Here is a 25,734-nt window from a genome sequence, read left to right as displayed (position 1 = left end):
TGTGTGTGGTAGTGGGGATGAAACAGGGCAGGGCCATTCTACCTCAGAGCTCCACTCTCAGCTGATCATCTGGTTTCCACCTCCTGAATGCTGGGATTACAAGCATGCGCCACCACGCCCAGCTTCTAGTTTCTTGACAGTCAAGAAGCTGTCAAGCTCTGCTGCCACGAATATAATGTTATTGCACACAAGCAAGGCAACCTCTTTACTTGGGGATGGGATGGTGGGAAGAGCGAGCCTTTAGTCTTTTTTTAAATGTATTTAATTTAATTAATTTATTTTTTTTTGCAGTATTGGGGATTGAATGCAGGAGCATTTGACCTCTGAACTATACCCCCAGCCTTATTTATTTATTTATTTATTTATTTATTTATTTATTTATTATTTTGTGGTACTGGGGATTGAACCCAGGGTCATTCTACCTCCGAGCTACACCCCAGTCTTATTTTTTATTCTTTTTTTTTTTTTTTTTTGAAACAGAGTCTCACTGAGGTGTAAAGGGCCTCACTAAGTAGTACCTGAGGCTGTCCTCGAACCGTGATCCTCATGTCTCAGCCTCCCAAATGCTGGATAAAATTCTGTCATGGATCTCCCAAGTTCTTCTAAACTGGCAGGTAGGACCCAGGTTGGCCTTTCAATATAAACTTTTTTTTTTTTTTTTTTTGGTGGTACTGGGGGTGGAACCCAGGGGCTTTTCTATCTCTGGGCTACACTCCCAGACCAATTTTTTACATTTTATTTGGAAACAGGGTCTCACTAAGTTGCTGAGAGCCTCACCAAGTGACTGAGGCTGGCTTCGAACCTGTGTGATCCTCCTGTCTCAGCCTCCCAAGTGCAGGGATTACAAGCGTGCACCACCACGCCCAGCTCTAGACTTTTTTTTTTTTTTTTTTTTCAGTACTGAGGATGGAACCCAGGAGCATTCTACCTCCATGCAATACCTCCAGCCCTATTTTTCTTCTTTATTTTAAAACAGGGTCTCATTGAGTTGCAAGGAGCCTGACTAAGTAGTTGAGGCTGTATGTGAACTGGAATCCTCCAGTCTTAGCCTCCTGAATGCCAGGATTACAAGTGTGCGCCACCACGTTTAGCTCAATATAGATTTCTCTTTTTTTTTTTTTTTTTTTGTGGGTCTGGGGATGGAACCCAGGGACATTCAACCTCCGAGCTATACCCCCTGCCCTATTTTTTTATTCTTTATTTTGAAACAGGGTGTCACTGAGTTGCAAAAGGCCTCACTAAGTAGTAGCTGAAGCTGTCCCTGAACCGCGATCCTCCAGTCTCAGCCTCCCAAATGCTGGGATTACAAGCATGAGCCACCACGCCCGGCTTCAAACATTGGCATTAAGACCATTTTATAGGATTTGCTGTATAAATGTGTAATTTTATATTTTGAGGTACTAAAAAGATACCTAATGTAGCTATATTAGGTTACAAATCTACATCTAATAATCTCCATTTCAGATAGATTCAGAAACTCATAAGCAGCCTGGCACAGTGGTACACACCTGTGACTCCAGTAGTGGAGAGGCTGAGATAGGAGGATCACAGGTTTGAGGCTGGCCAATCTTAGTAATTTAGGGAGACCCTTAGCAACTTAGCAAGACCCTGTTTCAAAATAAAAAATAAAATAGGGCTGGCTGTACAGCTCAGAGGTAGAATGCCCTTGGGTTCAATTCTCAATAACCAATAAATAAATAAGTAAATAAAAAGCAAAAATTAAAAAAATAAAAGAGCTCAGAAGTAGAGTGCCAACATCACACTAATACGCAAACCGAATAAAGACAGTTCAAGGAAGGAAAACTACAGGCCTATATCTCTGATGAACTTGGATGCAAAACTATTAAACAAAATACTAGCAACACGCGTTCAAAACCACATCAAGAAAATCATTCACCATGACCAGGTAGGGTTCATCCCAGGGATGCAAGGCTGGTTCAATATACGAAAATCAATCCATGTAATTCATCATATAAACAGAATCAAAGACAAAAACCACATGATCATCTCAATAGATGCTGAAAAAGCATTTGATAAAATTCAACATCCATTTATGATAAAAACACTGCAGAGAATTGGAATAGAAGGAACATATCTCAACATTATTAAGGCAATCTACAATAAGACCACTGCCAACATCATATTAAATGGGGAAAAACTTCAAGAATTTCCCCTAAAAACTGGAACGAGACAAGGATGTCCACTATCATGACTTCTCTTCAATATAGTACTAGAGACTCTAGCCAGAGCAATAAGGCAAGAAAAGGAAATCAAAGGAGTACAAATAGGAAAAGAAGAACTTAAGCTTTCACTATTTGCAGATGACATGATACTATATTTAGAAAACCCAACAAACTCAACCAAAAGGCTTATAGAACTGATCAACAAATTCAGCAAGGTATCTGGATACAAAATCAATCTTAAAAAAATCAGAAGCTTTCCTGTACACCAACCATAAATCCACTGAAAAAGAAATTCAGAAAACACTTCCACTCAGGATCTCCCACAAGAAAATAAAATACCTAGGAATAAACTTGACCAAGGAGGTAAAAGATCTCTACAAAGAAAATTATAAAACACTGAAAAAAGAAATCGAAGAAGATCTTAGAAGATGAAAAGACCTTCCATGTTCATGGATTGGCAGAATAAATATCATTAAAATAGCCATCCTCCCAAAAGTGATCTACAGATTTAATGCAATGCCCATTAAACTACCAAGATCATTCCTCACAGACATGGAAAAATCAGTCCTTAAATTTATCTGGAATAACAAAAAGCCCAGAATAGCCAAGGTAGTTCTCAGCAACAAAAACCACGCACGAGGAATCACAATACCTGACTTTAAACTATACTACAAAGCCATTGTAATAAAAACAGCATGGTACTGGCAAAAGAACAGATATATAGACCAATGGAGCAGAATAGAAGACCCAGAAACAAGTCCACACACTTTCAGCCAATTGATTTTTGACAAAGAGGCCAAAAACATACACTGGAAAAAAGATAGCCTCTTCAACAAATGGTGTTGGCAAAACTGGTTAACCATATGCAGAAAAGTGGATATTAATCCCACTTTTTCACCCTGTACAAAAGTCAACTCACGATGGATCAAAGACTTGGAAATTAAACCAGAGACCTTGAAGCTCCTTGAAGAGGGCATAGGTCCAACACTACAACACATAGGCACAGACAAACATTTCCTCAACAAGACCCCAAAGGCACAACAAATTAAAAGGAGAATCAATACATGGGATTGCATGAAACTGAAGAGCTTCTGTTCAGCAAAGGAAACTATTAAGAACCTCAATCGAGAGCCAACAGAATGGGAGAAGATTTTTGCCACCTACACCACTGATAGAGGACTAATATCTAGAATATACAGAGAACTCAAGAAACTCAACACTAAGAAAACAAAGCATCCAATAACAAAATGGGCAAATGAACTAAATAGACACTTCACAAAAGAGGAAATTCAAATGGCCAATAAATGCATGAAAAAATGCTCAACATCACTGGCAATCAGAGAGATGCAAATCAAAACTACCCTGAGATTTCACCTAACTCCAACTAGAATGGCCATCATTCAAAACACAAACAACAACAGATGCTGGCGAGGATGTGGAGAAGTGGGAACTCTAAGACATTGTTGGTGGGATTGCAAATTAGTGCAACCACTTTGGAAAACAGTATGGAGAATCCTCAGAAGAATGGGAACAAATCTTCCATTTGATCCAGCAATACCACTGTTGGGTATCTACCCAAAAGAAAAGAAACCAAACTACCAAACTAATGCATGTGTATCTATGTTCATAGCTGCATAATTCACCATAGCCAAACTATGGAACCAGCCAAGATGTCCATCAACAGATGAATGGATTACAAAACTGTGGGATATGTACACAATGGAATTTTACTCAGCCATCAAAAAAAACTCAATTACATCATTTTCAGGGAAATGGATGGAACTGGAGGACATTATGCTAAGTGAGATTAGTCAGGCACAAAAAATAAGAAATCAGATGCTTTCCCTAATATGTGAGAGTTAGGGAGAAATGGGTCATAGGAGGAACTCTTGGAAGAGGATCAGTAACTTTTAACTCTGTTTACATTGTCTTTGGATATACAATTTTTTTTTTATTTTTTAGGAAGTTTATTTACCCTTTTGTTGCCTGTGCCATTGAGATCATATCCAAGAAATCACTGACAATTTCAATGTTGTGAGGTTTTATGACCCAGATTTTCTTCTAAAAGTTTATAGTATTAAGATTTATACTTAGGTCTTTTATCTATTTTGAGTTAATATTTGTAAATATGTTAGGTAAGGGTCCAATTTTATTCTTTTTCATGTAATTATTATTTTTCAACAATATTTAGTTAAAAGATTATTATTTCCTCCACCAAATGTTCGTGGAAACCTTGTCAAAAATAACTTGACAATATAGGAAAGAATTTATCTCTAGGCTTTTATTTAACTCCAATGGTTTATATATCTGCCTCTGGAACAGTAATACACTGTTTCAATTATTGTAGCTTTATATGGTTTGATATCAGAAAATATACATCTTCTAGCTTTGTTCTTCTTTGAGATTGTTTTGGGTATCTAGAGTCCATATTCCACATCAGGATAGATTTTTTCTGAAAAATAAATAAATAAATGTATGATAGCTTCACCTAAAAAAAAAGAAAAGAAAGAAAAAATATTCTCTGGTAAGAAAGAAAGCAAAAAGAAATATTGAACTGTTATCTTTTAGTCATCAAAAGCTTGGTATCAGACAAATGAAACTTTTTTTGTGAGATTATCATCGTTAATATTGGATAAATTGCTATAAAACTAGATGTCAACCACTAAGCCAAGCATGGAAAGGAGGGAGGGGGAGGGAACGGGGTGGGGATCGGGTAGGGGCTAACTGGGTGATATGTACATGTATGTCTACAAAAATATTTTCTTTATACCATTATGATGTATGAATACATTGCACCAATAAAAAAATTAAAATAAAATAAAAAATAAAATAAAATAAAAATAAAAAATAAAAAAATAAAAGAGCTCAGAAGTAGAGTGCCCTCGGTTCAATCCTTAGTACTGAAAAAAAAAAAAAGAAAATAAACAAATTCATAAGTAAAAAAAGTCAACTAGTAGTCAGGCATGGTGGCGCTCGCTTGTAATTTCAGCATTTGGGAGGCTGAGACAGGAGGATCCCAGGTTAGAGGACAGTGTCAGCAATTTAGTGAGACCCTGTTTCAACATAAAAATAAAAGGGCTGTGGGTATAGACTGGAAGCAGAACACCCCTGGACCCATATTTAAAAAAAAAAAAAAAGAATGTGGTCTTCTATTTAAGATGTTCTTCAAACAACAGAAACTTCACCCCAAACTGAGCGTTGAGTGGTCAGTGCGCCCTCAACTCTGTGCCTTCTCTCCCCAGCTGCCTTTGCCACAGAGGCTGGCAAACCCAAGCGCAGGCTACTCTGCCTCCACTCACAGGTGGCAGAGGCCACGTGGAATTCTACCAGCGAGAACGGATGTCCATCCTGGCACACGGCAGCCTTGGTTTCTCTGACCCCTTTTGCCTATTCTTGTGTGTGTGTGTGTGTGTGTGTGTGTGTGTGTGTGTTACTAAGAATGGAACCCAGGGGCTTTCCACCTCTGAGCTACACTCCCAGATCTATTTTATATTTTATTTGGAAGCAAGGTCTCACTAAGTTGCTGAGAGCCTCACTAAGTAGCTGAGGCTGGCTTTGAACCTGCGCGATCCTCCTGTCTCAGCCTCCCAAGCGCGGGGATTACAAGCTTGCGCCACCACGCCTGGTTTATTCCTGCTTTAACCATGAACGTGGTGCCTGCGGCTGCCTCGGCCACCTTAGACCTGCAAAGAAAGACCTCAGATGCGCTGCTCTGACAGTAGGGAGCCCTAGGACTGATTTTTGGCAGCCTCCAAACGATCGGCTAATGAGAAAAGTAACCTCTTATTTGCTTACACTGCATTTGGTAGGATTTACTGTTACCTGCAGCCAAAAGAATATCTAAGGGTGACTGCTTTCTCAAGCAACGACAAAAGCATTTTTTTTTTTAACATGCAAAGAAGAGAAATGGTCTTTTTGCTTTCGCTCAGGATTAAGTTTTCCCAGCAGCTCTCTGACACACCATGGGCCAGATGGAACCAGTCAGTGCAGTCCCAAACTGACAACCAGCAAGAAAAACCAGACCAAGCTTAGCCTGAGCCCCGGGTGGAACGGATATTGGGGCATAGATGTGATCACAAGATGAATAATGACTTTCTGAATATAAAAACAATAGAAATAAATCATAAATTACAGGACCGGTAGATAGGAGCTTATTGAAATTAAAGCAAATTTATAAAACCACCCATTATCAACAAAAGGGAAATGCAAATAAGACGCCAGGCAGAAGTATTTGCAATTTCTATGCGATTTCTATGGTGAGCGAAGTGTTAATATTGCATAGATCACTGCTGAGAAACTACCCTAAGGAAGCCGCTGCGGACAGAGGCAAAGATTGAGTCGCAAAGATGTTTGCAGCCAGCCTGCGTTTAATAATAAAAATTTGCAAACAAGATGAATTCTCAGCAATAAAGTACTGCTTAAGTAAAATATGATGCAACCCTAGGAGTGGAATGCCACGGGCCTCTTCAGAACTAATGTTGCAAAAATATGTGTCCTGTCATGGGGAGAAGATTGTGATGTATTATTAACTGACAGAAGTGGCATATAAATAATGTATATAGTTTGGTTCTGTTCTCCCAAAGAAAAATGTGTGTGTGTGTGTGTGTGTGTGTGTGTGTGTGTGTATCTCGAAGGGTATATTGGCTATTTCTGGTAGATGTGATATTTGTTGAATTTTTAATTTTAATTTTATTTTTAATTGTTTATTGGTGCATTGGAGTCATACTTTTTTTTTTTTTTTTGTGGTACTGGGGGTGGAACCCAGAGGCTTTCTACCTCCAGGCTATACTCCCAGACCTATTTTATATTTTTTTTGGAAACAGGGTCTCACTCAATTGCTGAGAGCCTCACTAAGTAGCTGAGGCTGGCTTCGAACCTGTGCGATCCTCCTGTCTCAGCCTCCCAAGCGCGGGGATTACAAGCGTGCGCCACCACGCCCCGGCATTTTTTTTTTTTTTTTTTTTTTTTTTTTTTTTTTTTGCAGGTCTGGGATGGAATCCAGGGGCATTCAATCTCCGAGCTACACCCCCTGCTCTATGTTTTATTCTTTATTTTGAGAGAGGGTCTCACCAAGTAGCTGAGGCTATCCACAAACCACGATCCTCTAGTCTCCGCCTCCCGAATGCTGGGATTACAAGTGTGCGCCACCACGCCCAGCTGTAGTCATACATCTTTCTTAATGGGGTACAAGGTGGTGGAGACATACATGCACATATCACCCGATTAGCCCTTACCCAATTCCCACCCCATTTGTTGTTTTTTCTTTAAATAGTAGACATGCATTGTTTTCATGATAAAAACTAACAATAAACATTTATTTCAGGAACAAGCACCAAAAAGTAAAAGAACACCTCAACAGAAAAGTAGACAATGGCCCTCAGCAAACTATGTTCATGAAAGAAATGCAATAAGCCAAGAAACAAACGTATCAGTATTCACGCTTGATAATAAACCAACCAACGTGCAATTCAAACAAAGTGAGAGGGCGTGAATGTGGCTCCATGGTAGAGTGCCTGCTTAGCACGCACCAGGCTCTGAGTTCAATCCTCAGCAACACACACACACACACACACACACACACACACACACACACACACAGGAGCCAATACGCAGGTATAAGTGTATTCGTGCTTGTTAATAAATCAACATGCAGTTAAAAGAAAAAAGAGAGAGCCCGGCGTGGTGGCGCACACTTGTATTCCCAGCATTGGGGAGGCTGAGACAGGAGGATCGCAGTTCACAGACAGCCTCAGCTACTTAGTGAGGCCCTTTGCAACTCATGGAGACCCTGTTGCAAAATAAAGAATAAAAATAAGAGTGGGGGTGTAGCCTGGAAGTAGAATGGCCCCTGGGTTTTATTCCCAGTACCAAGAAAGAAAAGAAAGAAAGAAAGAAAGAAATAAAGAAAGAAAGAGGAAATGAAAGAGGAAAAGAATAAGAATAAGAATAAAGAGAGCCAGGCGTGGTGGTGCACGCTTGTAATCCCCGCGCTTGGGAGGCAGAGACAGGAGTATCGCACAGGTTCGAAGCCAGCCTCAGCTACTTAGTGAGGCTCTCGGCAACTTAGTGAGACCCTGTTTCCAAATAAAATATAAAAAAAGGTCTGGGAGTATAGCCCGGAGGTAGAAAGCCTCTGGGTTCCACCCCTAGTACCACCAAAATAAATAAATAAATAAATAAATAATAAAATAAAGAGAGAGAGAGCTGTGGATGTAGCTCAGGGCTTCCTACCTCTGGGCTATACTCCCAGACCTATTTTATACTTTATTTGGAAATAGGGTCTCACTAAGTTGCTGAGAGCCTCACTAAGTTGCTGAGGTTGGCTTCAAACCTGTGTGATTCTCCTGTCTCAGCCTCCCAAGTGCGGGGATTACAAGCGTGTGCCACCACGCCTGGCTAAATGGATGGGTATTTTTAAAAATGGCCTTACCAGTACTCCTCAACTCTGTTAAAGGTCACCAAAAAAAGAAAGAAAGAAAGAAAGAAAGAAAGAAAGAAAGAAAGAAAGAAAGAAAGAAAGAAAGAAAGAAAACCAAAACCAAACAACAACAAACAACAACAACAAAAATAGGCAAACACCGAGAAACCATCACAGGTCACAGATTAAAGAAATAGGATGAGTAAAGATAATGGATCCTGGACAGAAAGATGATAGGAAGTGTGGGGTGTCGTCACCAGTATGGATAAGCAAACCATAGAAATGTTAGGTCTTAATAACAGTGAGTTTTAGAGGAGTATGAGGGAACTCTCTGAGCTATCTTTACAACCTCTCTATAATTCCAAAATAAAAAGTATATTTAAAAATTCATCGAGGCCAGGCAGGGTGGCCCACATCTATAATCCCAGTTACCTGGGAAGTTGAGGCAGGAGGATTGCAAGTTCGAGGCCAGCATGGACAATTTTACACAATCCGTTCTTAAAGTTTAAAACAACAAAAATGGCAACCACATGAAAACTCTGAATAGTATCTACAGGTTCCTCCACAAATTAAAATGACAGTCTAGCAATTCCGCTTCTGGGTAAACATCCCCCCAAAACGGAAAGCAGGGTCTTAAAGAGATACCTGTACACCGTGCTCACGGTAGCATTGGTCCCAGTAGCCAAAAGGTTAAACCAACCCAAGTAAGTGTTCACGGATGGCTGACTGGACAAACAGAAGGTAGCGTGTGGAATATTATTCAACCTTAAAAAGAAAGTTAAGTTGACACATGGTCTGGCCTGGGTGAACTTTGGGGACAATATGCTACATGAAATCAGACAGTCACAGAACTAATACTAAATGATTTCCCCAGTACAGGATGCCTCAGAGTACACATGGAGACAGAAAGTACAATGGTGGTTGCCAGAGGGAGAAAGGGAGGATAGAAAGTTATCGCATGGGTTTCAGTTTAAGAAAATAAAAAGAAAGTCAGGTGTGGTGGAGCGTGTCCGTAATCCCAGTCCTTGGGAGGCTGAGACAAGGAGGATGGCAGGCTTGAGGGCAGCCTCAGCAACTTAGCAAAACCCTGTTTCAAAATAAAAAATACAAAGGGCTGGGTGGTTGTAGCTCAGAGGTGGAACGCCTCTGGGTTCAGTCCCCAGCACCACCCTCTCCCCCAAACACAAAAAACAACAATAAAAAGATGGAAACAGCTTTGGAAATGGATGATGGTTTCCCAACAATATATATGTACCTCAGGCCATGGACTTCAATGGCTCTCAAAATGGTTAAAATGGTAAATTTTATGGTATATGTATTTTATCATAATTAAATAAACAAATCCAGCTGGGCCTGGTACATATCTGTAATCCCAGTACTTGGGAGGCTGAGACAAGAGGATCACAGGTTCGGGGCCAGCCTCAGCAATTTAGTGAGTTTCCAAATTAAAAAATAAAATAGGAGCCGGGCGTGGTGGTGCATGGTTGGGAGGCTGAGACAGGAGGATTGCGGTTTGAGGACAGCCTCAGCTACTACTTAGTGAGGCCCTTTGTAACTCAGCGAGACCCTGTTTCAAAATAAAATAAAAATTTAAAATAGGGATGGGGGTATAACTCTGAGGTAGAATGCCCATGGACCATGGGTTCCATCCCCAGTACTGAAAAAAAAAAAAAAGAAAAACAGAAAAATAGGGCAGGGTGTGTAGCTCAGAGGTCAGATGCCCCTGGGGTTCCATCCCCAGATCTGCAAAAAAAAAAAAGTAAAAATAAAAATAAAAATGAAGTAGGCCAGGCATGGTGGCGCATGCTTCTAATCCCATACTTGGGAGGCTGAGACAGGAAGATTGCAGGTTCACAGCTAACCTCAGCTACTTAGCGACGTCCTCCGTGACTTAGTGAGATCTGTTTCAACATAGGGCTGGGCTGGGCGTGGTGGCTCACCCTTATAATCCCAGCATTCAGGAAGCTGAGACCCGAAGGATCACAGTTTGGGGACAGCCTCAGCTACTTAGTGAGACCCTCTGCAACTCAGTGAGACCCTGTTTCAAAATAAAGAATAAAAAAATAGGGCAGGGGGTGTGGCTCGGAGGCCAAATGCCCCTGGGTTCCATCCCCAGACCTGCAAAAAAACAAAACAAAACAAAACAAAATAGGGTTGGGGATGTAGCTCGGAGGTAGAATGCCCCTGCATTCCATTTCCAGTACCGCAAATATAAATAAATAAATAATAATAAAAAATAGGGCTGTATCCCAGTGGTAGGATACCTCTAAGTTTCATCCCCAGTACCACAAGAAAAAATTTTAAAAAATTGAGATTTTGATTAGGTAACCATGGGTAACATGATAACAACTGGATTCAAATCAAAGTGGTCTGTCATCGAACCCGATCTCTTTCAGGTGCTTGATCCTGGTTTCTAGAAGTATGAATGCCCTGAGAGCGGCCGCCTGTGTCTGCTGCCTGAAATAAGGTCAGCGCTGGCTCCTGGCATCAGTTCCCCTCCAGGCAGCTGTGCTTGGCGCACACAGGTATCCAGCCCGGGCTCTGCCACTTGCTGCTTTGACCTTAGCCAAGACCCGGACTCCTCTGGCCCCAGCTTGCCTGTGTCGTTGAGGACAGAGGGTCATGACCAAGCCTTTGCCTGAGGGCTGCTTGGAGATAGAAGAGGAAGCTGAGGCTCACCTGGGAAGGACTGGGGAGGCTGCCAGTCCTTTCTCCTGGGTCCAGGAGCTCGCTGTTTCTCTCCCGGGCTTTTGCTGCCACCTCCTATCTGGATCCTTTCCCTCTTGTCAGGTCCCACTGTAATCAGTTCTCTGCAGGACAACCTTGAGGATCTTTCTAAGAAGCGGGACAGCTAGAGTCCCAGCCTTGTTCACAGGTCTTGGGTGGCTGTCTCCTTTCTTTAAGGCTAAGGTGGAATAAATGACTACTGTGGAGACCAGGCCTCTCCGAATCTGGTTTAACCCTCTCTGCTCTGTCTAACCCTCTTTCCCGACAGTGATTTTAGACTCTGGCCACCATACTTTAATTACAGTTTGCCAAATCCCACGTGTACACAGGCTGTACACGTGCCCCCGTTCTCCTCTCTGTCAAATTGGCAAACTCTGACCTATTTTTCCAAGCTTCAGCCCAGACCCCACCTCTCCTGGGGAGACTTTTCAGGTGTTGTCTCCAAGCCCAATACACCTGGCCCACGCCCACTCATCTTGCTCTCGCGAGACCCAGGGGGCCCAGTCACCTACTCCTTCACTCCTTGGTCAGATGCATATTTCCTGAGCTGGGGCTGGAGACCCAGTGGCCAGCTGAAGACATGTAGGTCCTGGCCCAATAGGAAACACGAGCAAGCCGGGCGTGGTGGCGCACGCTTGTAATCCCAGCATTTGGGAGGCTGAGACAGGAGGATCACGGTTCCAGGACAGCCTCAGAAACTTAGTGAGGCCCTCTGCAACTCAGTGAGACCCTGTTTCAAAATAAAGAATAAAAAATAGGGCTGGGGTGTTGCTCGAAGGTAGAAGGTCCCTGGGTTCCATCCCCAGTACTGCAAAAAAAAATAAAACGAAACATAACAAAACAAAACATGAGCATAGCTGCTGACCTGTCTGACTCAATAAGCCTCTGTCAGCGATTGATGATCTGGCTCTCCTGTGCCTTCAGGCCTCTAGCCCCGCTGCCTCCCCTTCCTCGAGCACTCTCTCCACTCTCTGGTGGCTCCTCCTCCTCCTCCTCTTTCTCTTCCTCCTCCTCCTCCTTTTCTTCTTCTTTTCCTTCTCCTTCTTCCTCTTCCTCTCCTCCTCTTCCTCCTCCTCCACTTCCTCCTCCTCCTCTTCCTCTCCTCCTCCTCTTCCTCCTCCACTTCCTTCTCCTTCTTCCTCTTCCTCTCTTCCTCCTCTTCCTCCTCCTCCACTTCCTTCTCCTCTTCCTCTCCTCCTCCTCTTCCTCCTCCACTTCCTTCTCCTCTTCCTCCTCCTCCTCCTCCACTTCCTCCTCCTCCTCCTCCTCCTCCTCCTCCTCCTCCTCCACTTCTTCTTCTTCTTCTTCTTCTTCTTCTTCTTCTTCTTCTTCTTCTTCTTCTTCTTCTTCTTCTTCTCCTCCTCCTCCCCTTCCTTCTCCTCCATCTTCCTCTCCTCCTCCACTTCCTCCTCCTCTTCCTCCTTTTACTTTTTCATCTTCTTCTTAACTTACAGAATTGAAAAAAAGCCTTTTATTAGTGCCTTGAAATCCTACATCCTAGTGAGATTCAAGGTGACAAGCATGTCTGCTCATAGCTCCTGGTGTATTTTCTGCAGTGCCCCAGCCTCCCCTTCCCCTCTCCCTGTACGCTTTACTAAAATTGGCAGTGAAACCTTCGTTTATTGCCAAGGCATTATTTGAACTGTTTCTTCCTTTAGTCCTCTATTTCCTTTTTTTTTTTTTTTTTTTTTTTTGCTGTATTGGAGATGGAACCCAGGGGCATTCTACCTCCGATCTATACCCCTCGCCTTAATTTTTAATTCTTTACTTTGAGTCAGGGTCTCACTGAGTTGCAAAGGGCCTCAGTATGTAGCTGAGGCTGTCCGCTGCGAACCGCGGTCCTCCTGTCTCAGCTTCCTGAATGCTGGCTTCTCTATTTCCTTCTCAACGCCTCCCACTAGTCACCTTCTGCTATTCTATAGGTCTCTCTTCACATTATTTAAGTCCTTCTTTTTCCTACTTTCTCTCTCATTTCCACATATGGGGGAAAAAAAGCACACAACCCTTAACTCTCTGAGATTGGCTGATCTCACTTACATAGTAGTCTCTAGTTCCCTCCAGTTTCCTGAAGCAAAGGACACAATTTTGTTTTCCTTCATGGCTGAGTACAATTCCACCGTGTGTATGTGACATTCTGACATCCTCTCATTGGTCAGATTATCCAGCATCAGCTCCTGTCTGGCTTCACCCCTCGAGTTCTTCACCTGGTCTTACTGTCTTGACAGCATTGGCCGCTGTTGGAGGTACCTTTTATTCCCTGCCCCATCTCACTAGAACATACGTCTCACCAGAGCAGGGACCCTGCCTGCCTGAGTATCAATCGGCCCTGGGGCGTGTATGGCACCACATGAGGAGCACGGTCACATGTGATAAAAGAGTTTTTATTTTATTTATTTATTTATTTTTTTAATTTTTATTTTTTAAATTTTTGGTGGTACTGGGGTTCCTGGAAGCCCTTCTACCTCCGGGCTACACTCCCAGACCTATTTTTACATTTCTTTTTTTTTTTTTTTTGGCTCCTAAGCCAACATGCGCGGCTGGCTTCGAAACTGCGCGATCTTCCTGTCTCTGCCTCCCAAGTGCGGGGATTACAAGCGTGCGCCACCACGCCCGGCTAAAAGATGAGTTTTTAGGTAAGGAAACAGCAGTTTCCATCAGCTGTCTCTCTGCCGGGACTCAAAGTACTTGACGAGCACAACTTAGAGGAAGGAAAACTTACTTGCTCACAGTTCTGGAGGTTTCTGTCCATGTTAGACACATCTGTAGAGCCCATGGCAGGGAGGAAGCTGAGAGAGGGATATGTATGTGTGTGTGTGTGTGTGTGTGTGTGTGTGTGTGTGTGTATGTTCCCCAAGAGCACAGCCCAGTGGCCCACCCTACCTGCCTAGGTGACCACCCATTAAATCCATTAAAGTTGGGTGTGTCCACTGGTGAGATTAGAACCCTTATGATGTCATTGTATTGCCTCTGGACATCAATACAGGAGCTCTCCAGGTGACACTGTATACCCTAAACATAACAGAAGCAGATGCAGAGGAGGAAGGCCTGGTATCGAGCATGAAATATTAATTATAGATCCCATAACAGACAACCGTGGGAAATGCAGTTATGAAACGGAGAGTGGTCATTTAAAGAGAATAACAAGAACTAGCAAATAGAGGAGGTGAAGTAACGAAGGGGGAAAACTGCTCATGTGATAGAGCCTGACACCTAAAACAGCGTGCATACGGTCTTTTTGCTTTTCATCTTCATTTTCTGTATCTTTGTAGGATTATTTAAGAAATATTATCACTCATGTGGTAAAGATATTTTTTAATTTTTAATTTATTTTTATTTTTTTGCAGTACAGGTGATTGAACCCAGACACATTCTACTTCCGAGCTACATCACCAGCTCTATATTAATTAATTAATTAATTTATATATTTATTTATTGCTGTAATACCAGTATTTGAGAAGATAAAACAGGACGATTACAGATTCAAGGCTTGCAATACACGAGCCTCAGCAACCTAGTGAGACTTTGTTTCAAAATAAAAAAAATGAAGCGGGGCCGTGGTGGCCCAGGCTTGTAATCCCAACGCTTGGGAGGCTGAGACAGGAGGATCGCACAGGTTCGAAACCAGCCTCAGCTACTGAGTGAGGCTCTCAGCAACTTGGTGAGACCCTGTTTCCAAACAAAATATAAAAATAGGTCTGGGAGTAGAGGCCAGAGGTGGAAAGCCCCTGGGTTCCACCCCCAGCACCACCAAAATTTAATAATAATAATAATAATAATAATAATAATAATAAGAAGAAGAAGAAGAAGAAGAAGAAGAAGAAGTGAAAATGGGGATATAGGTGGGAGGGAGAATGCCCCTGGGTTCAATCCAAGTACAAAAAAGAAAGAAAGAGAAAGATAGAGAGAAAGAAAGGAAAAGGGAAAACAAAGGCTGGGGGTGTAGTTCAGTGGTGAACAGCCCCTAGGTTACACCCCCAGAAAGCAACCAACCAAGCAAGAGTGGACAACCACCGCAGCCCAGAGACCTGTGCGGGAGCGGAAACCAAGCAGGTGCGCTGCGATTAGAAATGCAGGCGAGGGACCTGCGGTGCAGTTAGAGTTTGAGTTGTGCAGGGGAGAAACTTAACTAGACTTGGAGGGAGGGAGAAGACCGATCCCTGGGTGTGTTGAAAAGATCTGAGTGAGATGTGCTGGCCCCGGAGAAGAGAGGGACCGCGTGCTTTTCCACAGTCCTGAAACCTCCTATTCCCAACTTTCCACCCTCTGGGCTTCCTCTGTGTCTGTGCCCAAGCCGTCTTCCTCACCTCCTCCCCATCTTCGCAGGATGCCTGGCGCCCTGGCCCTGGCTCAATAAACGTTGGACTAGGGCAGCTTCGTGCACAAGATACATCCCAGGCGGGAGGCCAGCGTGGTTCCTTCAGAGGAAGGGGCTCCTTTAATACACGGTGGGTCTGTCGGTGTGGAGGGAGCTGCGCACACCGGCCCCGGGTGGGGGGCTGCGGGAGAAGCCCGAGGAGCGCGCGCCTGTGCCCGGCCCGCGGGTGCTGGGTGGTACCCACGCCAGCGCTCGCAGCACTGGGGACCGAGCCGAACCGGGGTCTTCTACGGAGACAGCACCATCCCAGAGCATCTCGGCAACTTCTCAGTTCTCTGAACTCGACTTCCCCATCCGGAGAGTGGGCAGCCTCGTGGCCCCCAGGAGGCTGGGGGTAGGGGGCGAGGAGGCGGGCGCAGAGAGGGGCTGCGGGAAGCGCTGCACAGGCGAGCTGGCATCCCGGGCTGGCTGGGGTGGGGTCGCCGGCCCCAGCACAGGGGACCCGAGCCGTGCGCGCCCGGGGCGCTCGGCAGCCGCGGTGGCCAGGCCGGCTCCGCCACGGGGCGCAGGATCGCGGCGGGGCGCGGGGCCGGGCGCTCGGGGGCCCCGGCGGCGCGCCTCCCCCTCCCGCGGCCGAGCGCGAGCCGCCCTGACGTCACGGGCCTCCCGCCGCCCCGAGCTCCGCGGGCAGAGCGCGTGCGGCCGCCGAGCACATGGGCCCGCGGGCGGCGGGCAGCCGGGGCGGCATGGACCCCTGCCCGCTTTCGGACACTCCGGAGTGGATTTCCACGCGGGAAGGATGTTGGCGGCCGCGGTGACCTAGGAGACACGCTGGATCCTCCCTCCAGTAAGTTCCAATTTTGTCCTCCGCGTTTCTGGGACCTCCAGCCTCGGCCTTGCGGGCAGGGATGCTCAGTGAGTCAGCTGGTTGAGGAAGGGGCTTTGGGGTGCCCAGGGGTGCGCCTTAACCGCGCACTCTCCCCATCACCCGACTCTCCAGCCTGGCAGCGAGTTTGGGCGTTGGGGGAGGGGAGAGGAGAGGTGACACCCAGTGGCCCGTGCCTAGAGGGGCACGTCTAGTGCTATGCACTTGATCAAAGGCATATTACCTAATCTCTAAAAATAGACCCCCCTTCTCTCCAATCAGCGCAGATTTGGGGCCGCCGATGCGGTTTGGAGGCCCCGTTTGCGAAACTGAACGGTAGGATGCTTTCTCCATCCTTTGAAAGCCCCCCTCCCCCTCCCCCGCCACAGACCCCCTCAGGGCAGAGTGAAGGTGATTTCCCCAGAAGACGGTCACTCTGTTTTGAAACTTTCTCTGCTTCTGCGCTGCATTAGTGCGTTTTCTGGGTGCCCTCGGCAAGGCGAGCCTTTTGGCATGGCTTGTTGATTTAATGAGGCTTGCCTTCGCCTGGCTCCGGAGCAGCTTATTTATGCCAGTGTCTGTGGTCTGCGTGCGTGTGGACTTTCAGGAGCCGCATGTGCCGGGCCGGGGATGCATCCTGCATTTTCCTGAGAGTTTGCAGGCGAGGAATATTTTTTTCTGTTCTTTTGGGCTCCTGACTGCAGGCCATTCTAGAAGACTAGAGAAGCAATGACTAGCGAGGGTGTAGGGAGAGGAGGTGAGCTAGCCTTTCTGCTCTTGGGTTTTCAGAGAGAAGCTGGCAGCCACTGTCAGTCCTTGCCCTGGGTGCCCCCCCCCCCAGGTCTTAGGGACTGTGTCTGCTCTGTGTGTTAAGAGGATGTTGCAGGCCTATTTTGCATATGGCTAGTGACAAGTTCAGGCTTGTTCACTTGCTACAGTCCTGTGGTCATAGCTCATCTTTCTAAAGCTCCAACCAGCCGAAAAGGGGCTGAATCGATCCTTGGAACTCTGAGTGGAACTTCCTGAAAGATTTATTAGGAGGAAAATCTGCATGAAAGCCGAGGGGCTTACGGAGTCCATTACTAGGAGAGATCTGTTGCAGTTTGAACCGGGTGGCACCATGGAGGTGAGCATGCGCCTCATGGTCTGCGTCCTTGGCAAGGGGGCTCGGAGAATTCCCCTCTGGGTCTGGTGATGGAGGGGCTGGGTGGGTCCACTGTGACGGAAAATGCTGGACCCACTGTCATATGGTAGCCTCGTGTGTTTGCCTGGTTAAGGGTGCTTTCTTGTCCCTTTACCTACTGTGGGTGAAGAAGTTTGCATAAACCAGCTTCTCTTGCAAAGTAGAATTAATCAGTTTCTTTTTCTGATTGATTTTTCTTCTGTGCCCCTCCCCCATGTCTGTTTAGGTAGGCAGAGCTTTACAGAGCTGGAAAAGAGAGTTCTTGTCTTCGGTCTGAAGTATCTGACCCCCCCCCCCCATGGGTTGTCTGATTGCTTGTCTAAAAACCATCCGCATGGAATCAGCCCTTGGCTCTTCAGAGTTTATTTATTTATTTTTTGCATAGCTGGCCGGCAGGCAGACTGGCTAGGTTTGCTGTGCCTGGGGCCTTCTGTCTGCCCACGACGGACTCTTGTCTTTGGACGGACAGCTCAGCTGAGGATTCTCCTGGACCATAGACAGCCTTTCGGCCTTTCTCTTTGTGTGAGCTGCTCTGAATTCTTTCAGACTAAGGGCTGATTTTGACCTTTTCCTTTGGAAACCGAAGACCAGGGTTGATTGCTAGTTCAGAATCTTTGAAGAAGTAGCCAAGGGGCTGCTAATGGTTTTACTTCAGTGTCTGAGATGTCACCTGGCCTTTCAGGACACTCTGGCTTTTTATATTGTGTTTCCTTCGCACATTGGCTGTAGACATGGTATTCTGTATGTTTTATTTTCTCTGATGCCAGTCTGTAATCTCATTAAGAGATCAGGACCTCCCCTTCTCTAGCTAGTGTCTGTGTTGCGACCCTGACCCAAGAACCAAGTAAGATTAGCCCTTGAGGAGGCCTGTGGGCAGCCATGTCTATATCTTCTCTAGAAAACCTCAGGAGTTCCAGCCCTTACACAACACTGCCAAAATGAGTGTTTCGTGGCTGCAACCCTGGTGTATGCCTGTAATCCCAGTGCTTGGGAGGCTGAGACAGGAGGATTTCAAGTTCTAGGCCATCCTGGAAACTTAGTGAGATCCTGTCTCAAAAAATTAAAAGGAGCCAGGCATGGTGGTGCATGATTGTAACCCCAGTACTTGGGAGGTTGATACTGGAGGATCGCAGGTTCAAAGACAGCCTCAGCTACTTAGTGAGGCCCTCTCCAACTTAGTGAGACCCTGTCTCAAAATAAAGAATAAAAAATAGGGCAGGGGTATAGCTTGGAGGTGGAATGCCCCTGGGTTCCATCCCCCACACCCACACACACACACACACAAAGAGCCAGACATGGCATGGTGGCACATGCTTGTAATCCCAGCAATTGGGAGGCTGAGACAGGAGGATCGCAGGTTCAAAGCCACCCTCAGCTACTTAGTGAGGTTCTCTGCAACTTAGTGAGACCCTGTTTCTGAATAAAGAATAAGAAATAGGGCTGGGGTATAGCTCAGAGATAGAATGCCCCTGAGTTCAATCCCTAGTACAAAAAAAAAATAGGGCTGGAGATGCAGCTCAGAGGTAGACTGCCCCTGGGTTCAATCCACAGTACTAAAAAAATAAAAAGAAAGAAAGAAAGAAATCAAAAGGTCACGGGGTGTAGCTTAGTGGTAGAATGCCCTTGGGTTCAAGTCCTCGTACCCTCCTCCACACGTACATGTACATAAAGCCTGGTGTGGTAGCCTGTACCGATAATCACAGTATTTGGGAAGCTGAGACTTGAGGATTGTGTGGGGCAGCCTCTACATTTTAGGGAGACTGTCAGCAATTTAGCAAGACCCTGTTTCAAAATAAAAAATAAAAAGGCCTGGAAGCTCAGAGGTACAGCCTTCCCTGGGTTCAATCCTCAATACCAAAAAGAAAAAAGAAACGAAAGAAAGGCTGTTGCTAGGAGCCTCTTCAATTTCTTGTTTTTCTGTCACTAACTAATCTAAGGAACTAGAAAAAGTAATAATAAGAATTGATAGCAACAATAACAGTAGCACAGGTGGTAACTCAGAAATCCTTGATCATACCAAGAATGTTCTTTACATTTTCGCTTCCCACAGCCCCAGCAGGCATTTCTAATATTATGTCTAGCAATGATGGCGCTCTTGTAGGCCAGGCTCAGGGCTCAGCTCTGAGTACTTTACACACATTATCTCATTTAATCTCCCACTAACCCTATAAAATGGGATTATTACTATCATTATGTTGCAAACGAGGAATTCACAGCTCAGAGGTTAAAAATACTGCCCTAGGTCACATTGGTAGCAATACAGATGGTACTTGGACCTGGGCTGTCTAAACCCCAGGTAGCCTGCTTTCAGGAGCCTGGTGGCACACATTGTAATCCCAGCACTCAGGAGGCGGAGACAGGAGGATCAGGGTTCTCGGCCAGCCTGAGCTACGGCTTAGTGAGGCCCTGTGCAACTCAATGAAACTCTGTTTCAAAATAAAGAATAAAAAATAGGGCTGGGGGTGTAGCTCAGAGGTAGAATATCTGTGGGTTCCATCCCTGGTACCAGGAAAAAAAAAAAAAAGAAGTCAGAGGATGGTGAAATTAAGAAAGGGTGCTCAAGTTCAAGCCGGGTGTGGCAGCACTTGACTGTAATCCCAGTACTTGGGAGGCTGAGACAAAAGAATCTTAGGTTTGAGGCTAGTGTTGGCAATTTAGTTATGCTCTTAGCAACCTAGCTTGACCCTGTTTTGAAATAAAAAAAAAAAAGAATAAAAAATAAAAAAGGTCTGGGGCTGTAACTTAGAGTTAGACTGCCCCTGGGTTCAATTCCCAGTGCCAAAAAAATAAAAAAAAGAGCTGGGCATGGTGGTGTACGCTTGCAATCCCAGCATTTGGGAGGCTGAGACAGGAGGATCGATCGCAGTTCCAGGACAGCCTCAGCTACTTATGAGGCCCTTTGCAACTCAGTGAGATGCTGTTTCAAAATAAAGAATTTAAAAAAAATTGGGGCTGGGGGTATAGCTCGGAGGTAGAATGCCCCTGGCTTCCATCCCCAGTAGTGCAAAAATGATAATAATAATAATAATAATAATAATAATAATAAAAAAGAAAGAAAAAAAAGAAACAAAGAGGCTCCTTGGCCTTAAGACTGGCAGATTAAGAGTGTCTGCCTCCTTCCCGTTCAGTCTAATCAAAATGGAAACCCTGCTGTCTAGCATGAAGATATATATCACGTGCTCTGGCCAGCTTTTTCTGTCATGGTGGAAGAGGCTGAGACAGGGCTGAAATGCAAGAGGCCTCGGGTGAGGGTAGTGCTGGGCGAGTTCTGGGCTCTGGTCTAGGAAAGGGGTTCTCCGGGGCCTATGCAGGAACTTTGCCTGGGTAGAAGTCAGAAACCTCCATCTTCCTGCAAAATCTAGGATCATTTGCAAATGGCTACATCCAGCGTCTTGCTTGGCTTCATGACCAAAACTGTACTAGGACTGTTTCCAGAATTTAATTAATGTCAACTTTCCCAGCAGATGGAAGATAGAGTTCTTTTGCCATGGTTACTACCCTCCCCCACTTACTGGTGGGGATGGGTACCCACCCGCCTCTCTCTTTATGGAGGTGGTTAGTCATATAGAGACCCTCGGCAGGGCCTCCCCAAACCCTATCATTGAGACCGAAAACAATAGCCAGGTGTGGCGGCATGCTCCTATAGCTCCAGCTACTCGGGAGCTGGAAGAATGGCCTGATCTCGGCCTGAGCCATATAGGGAGACCTCCCAAAATAAAACAGCCGGGTGTGGTGGTGCACGCCTGGAATCTCAGTACTTGGGAGGCTGAGACAGGAGGATCGTAGGTTTTTCTGCCAGTCTCATCACTTAGGTTCTCAGCAACTTAACGAGACCCTGTTTGTTTGTTTGTTTGTTTTTGTAGTACTGGAGTAGGTCTGAGGGTGCAGCTTGGAGGTAGAGTGCCCTGTGAGCATTGTTCATTCAATCCCTAGTACTGCAAAAAACAAACAAACAAGGAAAATGTCATAAAATGTCAAACTTAAATACATGAAGCCAGATGGTTTCATTTTCTCTCTCTCTCTCCTCCCTCCCTTTCTCTCTCTTTCTCTCTCTCTCTCTCTCTCTCTCTCTCCTGCAGATCGAACCCAGGGTGTAGAATTCTGAATGTTTTTTTCCTCCTCTTTAGGGAAGTGGGGTCTGGGCTGTTGCTTTGTTGACCTCCCCTTTTCCATCAATGACTATCAACAGGACAGAGACATCTGGTGTCTGCACAGCCCGGTGTTTGTTGAATCAGGTAGCTGTCAAGCACCACTTTATCTTGAAGGAAACACACAGCTGATGCCTGTCATTATCCTTAAGATGCGAAACAGCTTGGCGGGTGGGCAGTAGGAGGCTTGCCTGCAGGGAAAGGACTTTAAAGGAGAGCCAGACAGACAGCCGCAGGAGGTGTCTGGGGACGTCTACGAAAGGTGGGTGATAGAAGCTGGTTAGTTTTGAGCAGATCATTTCACCTGTTTCCCTGGCTGTAAAATGGGGAGCAAGAAAGCCCCGACTTTGCAGGCTGCCGAGAGGAGGGAATGGGTGGTCAGCAGAAAGTAGCTGGTAGAGAGGGCCTGGGGAGCAAGCCAGTCGGCAGTCGGCACTCTGTAAACGGGCGAGTATTATTACTGTCACAGTCACTGAGCCCCATTGCTTCCTATGGCTGCAAAAAATCGTGCTTTCTGAATGCCTTTGAATGGGCACAGGTACCATTCTGGGGCCAGAGATCATGAGATGACTGACTTCAGTACAGTTCTCTGCAAGCATCGGGACCAATCCCAGCCAGAGAGGGCACAGGGAGCAGCGAGCTGCAGGCGTGGGGTTCAGGAAGGACAGGCATCGCAGGGTGCACCCTCAGGTACCACAGTGCCTTTGCCCACTGCAGAAGGGTCCATTTCCTCAGCTGTTGAACCAGGAGGACTGTGTCTCTCTGTGTCTCTCTCCCAGGATGGAGTCTAGCACTTACTTAGCACAGAGGAAGTCAGCCCCAGAAAGATAGAAAAGAAATTGCTACTGTTTCTTAATGTTTCTGATTGTGTTTGCCTAGCGCTTGTTACTTTCTGCAAGGCTTATTCATTTACTGAGCCCCAGCTGTGTAAGAGATCCAGGGGCAGCAGAGACAAAATTCTCTGCTCACCTGCAGCTTCCACTCTAATGGAGGGCTTGCTTGCGATGGGGATGGGCTGGTCCTCAGAGAGGCGGGGACAGAGGTCAGGAGAGGAGGCAAGAGCTACACCAGTGCTCAAACAAAGGGGGCCTGGCCCGCTGTGCCAGTGGAAGTCAGCATCCTGCCACGGGCCCAGGGTTTGGTGGTTACCGTGGAAGTGGTGGTTTCTATGCTTATTATAACTAAAATTAGTACTGGGGTGTGCGTGCGTGCACGTGTGCGTGCTGGGGCTTGAACCCAGAGGCATTCTACTTCTGAGCTCTTCCCCTAGCCCTTTTATATTTTTTGTTTTCGAGGCAGGATCTCTCTAGGTTGTAAGAGTCTCATTGTGTCGCTCACACTGTCCTCAAACCTGCAATCCTTCTGTCTCAGCCTCCCAAGTACTAGGATTACAGGTGTGCACCACCACACCTGGCTATCATTGTTTTATTTTTGTTTTTTGGTGGCACTAGCGATTGAACCCAGGGGCATCCTACCTCCAAGTTACACCCCTAGTCTTGTTATTTATTTTTTTTTTTAGTTTTTAACGTTTGGCACTGAGGATTGAACCTAGAGACGTTCTAAACTACATCCCAGGCCTTTTTTATTTTATTTATTTATTTTTGGTGGTACTGGGAGTGGAACCCAGAGGCTTTCTACCTCCAGGCTATACTCCCAGACCTATTTTATATTTTATTTGGAAACAGGGTCTCACTAAGTTGCTGAGAGCCTCACTAAGTATAAGTAGCTGAGGCTGGCTTTGAACCTGCGCGATCCTCCTGTCTCAGCCTCCCAAGCTCAGGGATTACAAGTGTGTACCACCACGCCCGGCTTTTATTTTATTTTTTAAAAATAGGGTCTCACTAAATTGCAGAGGGCTTCACAGGGTAGCTGAGAGTGGCTGCAAACCTGTGATCCTCCTGTCTCAGCCTCCCAAGTACTGGGATTACAAGCACGCACCACCACGCCCAGCTATTTATTTATTTATTTATTTATTTATTTATTTATTTATTTATTTATGTGTTGGGAATGGAACCCAGGGGCATTCTACTTCAGAGCTATACCCCCAGCCCTACTTTTTATTCTTTATTTTGAAACAAGGTCTCACTAAGTTGCAGAGGGCCTCACTAAGTGGCTGAGGCTGGCTGCCAATCTGGGATCCTCCTGTCTCCGCCTCCCAACTACTGGGATTACAAGCATGCCCCGCCACACCTGGCAGTTTTGTTTTTTTTTTTTTTTTAATTTTGAAACAGGGTCTCACTAAGTTGCTGAGGTTGACCACAAACCTGCAGTCCTCCTATCTCAGCCTCCCAAATACCGGGACTACAGATATGCACCATCTCGCCCAGCTTTGATTATCATTTTTATATTAGTTCGTATTATTTTCCTTTGGTGGCTGCCTCATGAAATGACAACCTCTTTCTCTTTTCCTGAGCTTTACTTTTCCCTATCGTACTTATCTATATATATCCTATATATCTGTCCGTCCTTTCCCACTAAATATTAAGCTCTGTGAGGCTTCGGGCCACCATTCATTCATCCATCCATCTTCATGCATTCAGAATATATTTATCATGCACCTCTTCTATGCCAATACTAGGTGTTGTGGATGCAGAAAGGGACACCAGGGAGCTGGATGTGGTGGCGCACACTTGTAATCCTAGCACTTAGGAGGCTGAGACAGGAGGATTGCAGGTTTGAGGACAGCCTCAGCAAGTAGGGAGACTCTCTCATCAATCTAACAAGACCCTGTTTCAAAAATAAAAATAAAATAGGGCTGGAGGTGTAACTCAGAGGTAGAATAACTCTGGGTTCAATCCCCAGTACCACACACACACACACCCTCCCAAAGAAAATAAAAAAGGAACACCAAGGATCAGTTTTTCCTTCCTTCCTTCCTTCCTTGTGCTGGAGATTGAGCTTTCTACTTTTTTTTTTTTTTTGGTATTTTTTTCCCTTTTTTTTTTTTGTGGTACTGGGGGTGGAACCCAGGGGCTTTCTACCTCCGGGCTATACTCCCAGACCTATTTTCTATTTTATTTGGAGACAGGGTCTAAGTTGCGGAGAGCCTCACTAAGTAGCTGAGGCTGGCTTCGAACCCGTGCGATCCTCCTGTCTCAGCCTTCCAAGCGCGAGGTTTACAAACTGCGCCACCACGCCCGGCGAGCTATCTACTTCTAAGCCCCATCCTCGTTTTAACAGGTTCCCAGAGTCTCGCTAGGAAACACAGCTCAGCCTCTCGGACGCTGGGATTCCAGGTCCGCGCTCCCATCCCCAGCTGGCGGAGGATGCGTTTCTGCGCTAGTGGAACTTAGGCTGTAGCTGGGTGAGGAGGGCGAGGCCTAATGGCGGTGGTGGGAGCCGCAGAGCCGGCTCCTCTGGGGGGCCGGCGTGGGAGCGGGCCCAGGCTGGCTACTCAGGGGGGGGGCTCTGTTCAGAAGCCAATGTGGACGGACCCTGAGGGCTTTCAGGAGTCCGGACAGGCCCTCGCCCGGCAGGAGGAATGAGCCCTTGAGATGGAGGAGCAGCCACGGAGGGGAGCCAGGCAGGAGAGCCAGGAGGATGGGAGCAGGAGGGAGACCGGAGCCGCACGCCCAGGCGCCCCCGGGAAGCCTGACTCTTGTCCTTTACATGGTAAAATGGGAATCGGCTGATGGCTCTCAAGCAAAAAATTGGAGGAGCTGACTTAGATCAGCCGTCCCGCCGCCGTGTTGAGGAGATGCTGTGTTGAGGCCGGGCGGGAGCCAGGCTGCCTGGCATGTGGGTGCTGCAGGGCTTGGCCCAGGCTGATGGCGCAGGCCAGGCCATGGTCTGGGGCGTCCCAGCAGTTCAGTTTCTGAAATCGGGCTGTCTAGTGTGGGAGCTACTGGCTTTATGTGACCGCTCAGCATTCGAAATGAACTTGATAGATGTTGCA

Source organism: Muscardinus avellanarius (genome assembly GCF_963383645.1).
Source record: "Muscardinus avellanarius genome assembly, chromosome: 4".
NCBI classification, from domain to species: domain Eukaryota; kingdom Metazoa; phylum Chordata; class Mammalia; order Rodentia; family Gliridae; genus Muscardinus; species Muscardinus avellanarius.
Note: the sequence above shows the minus strand (reverse complement) of the source record.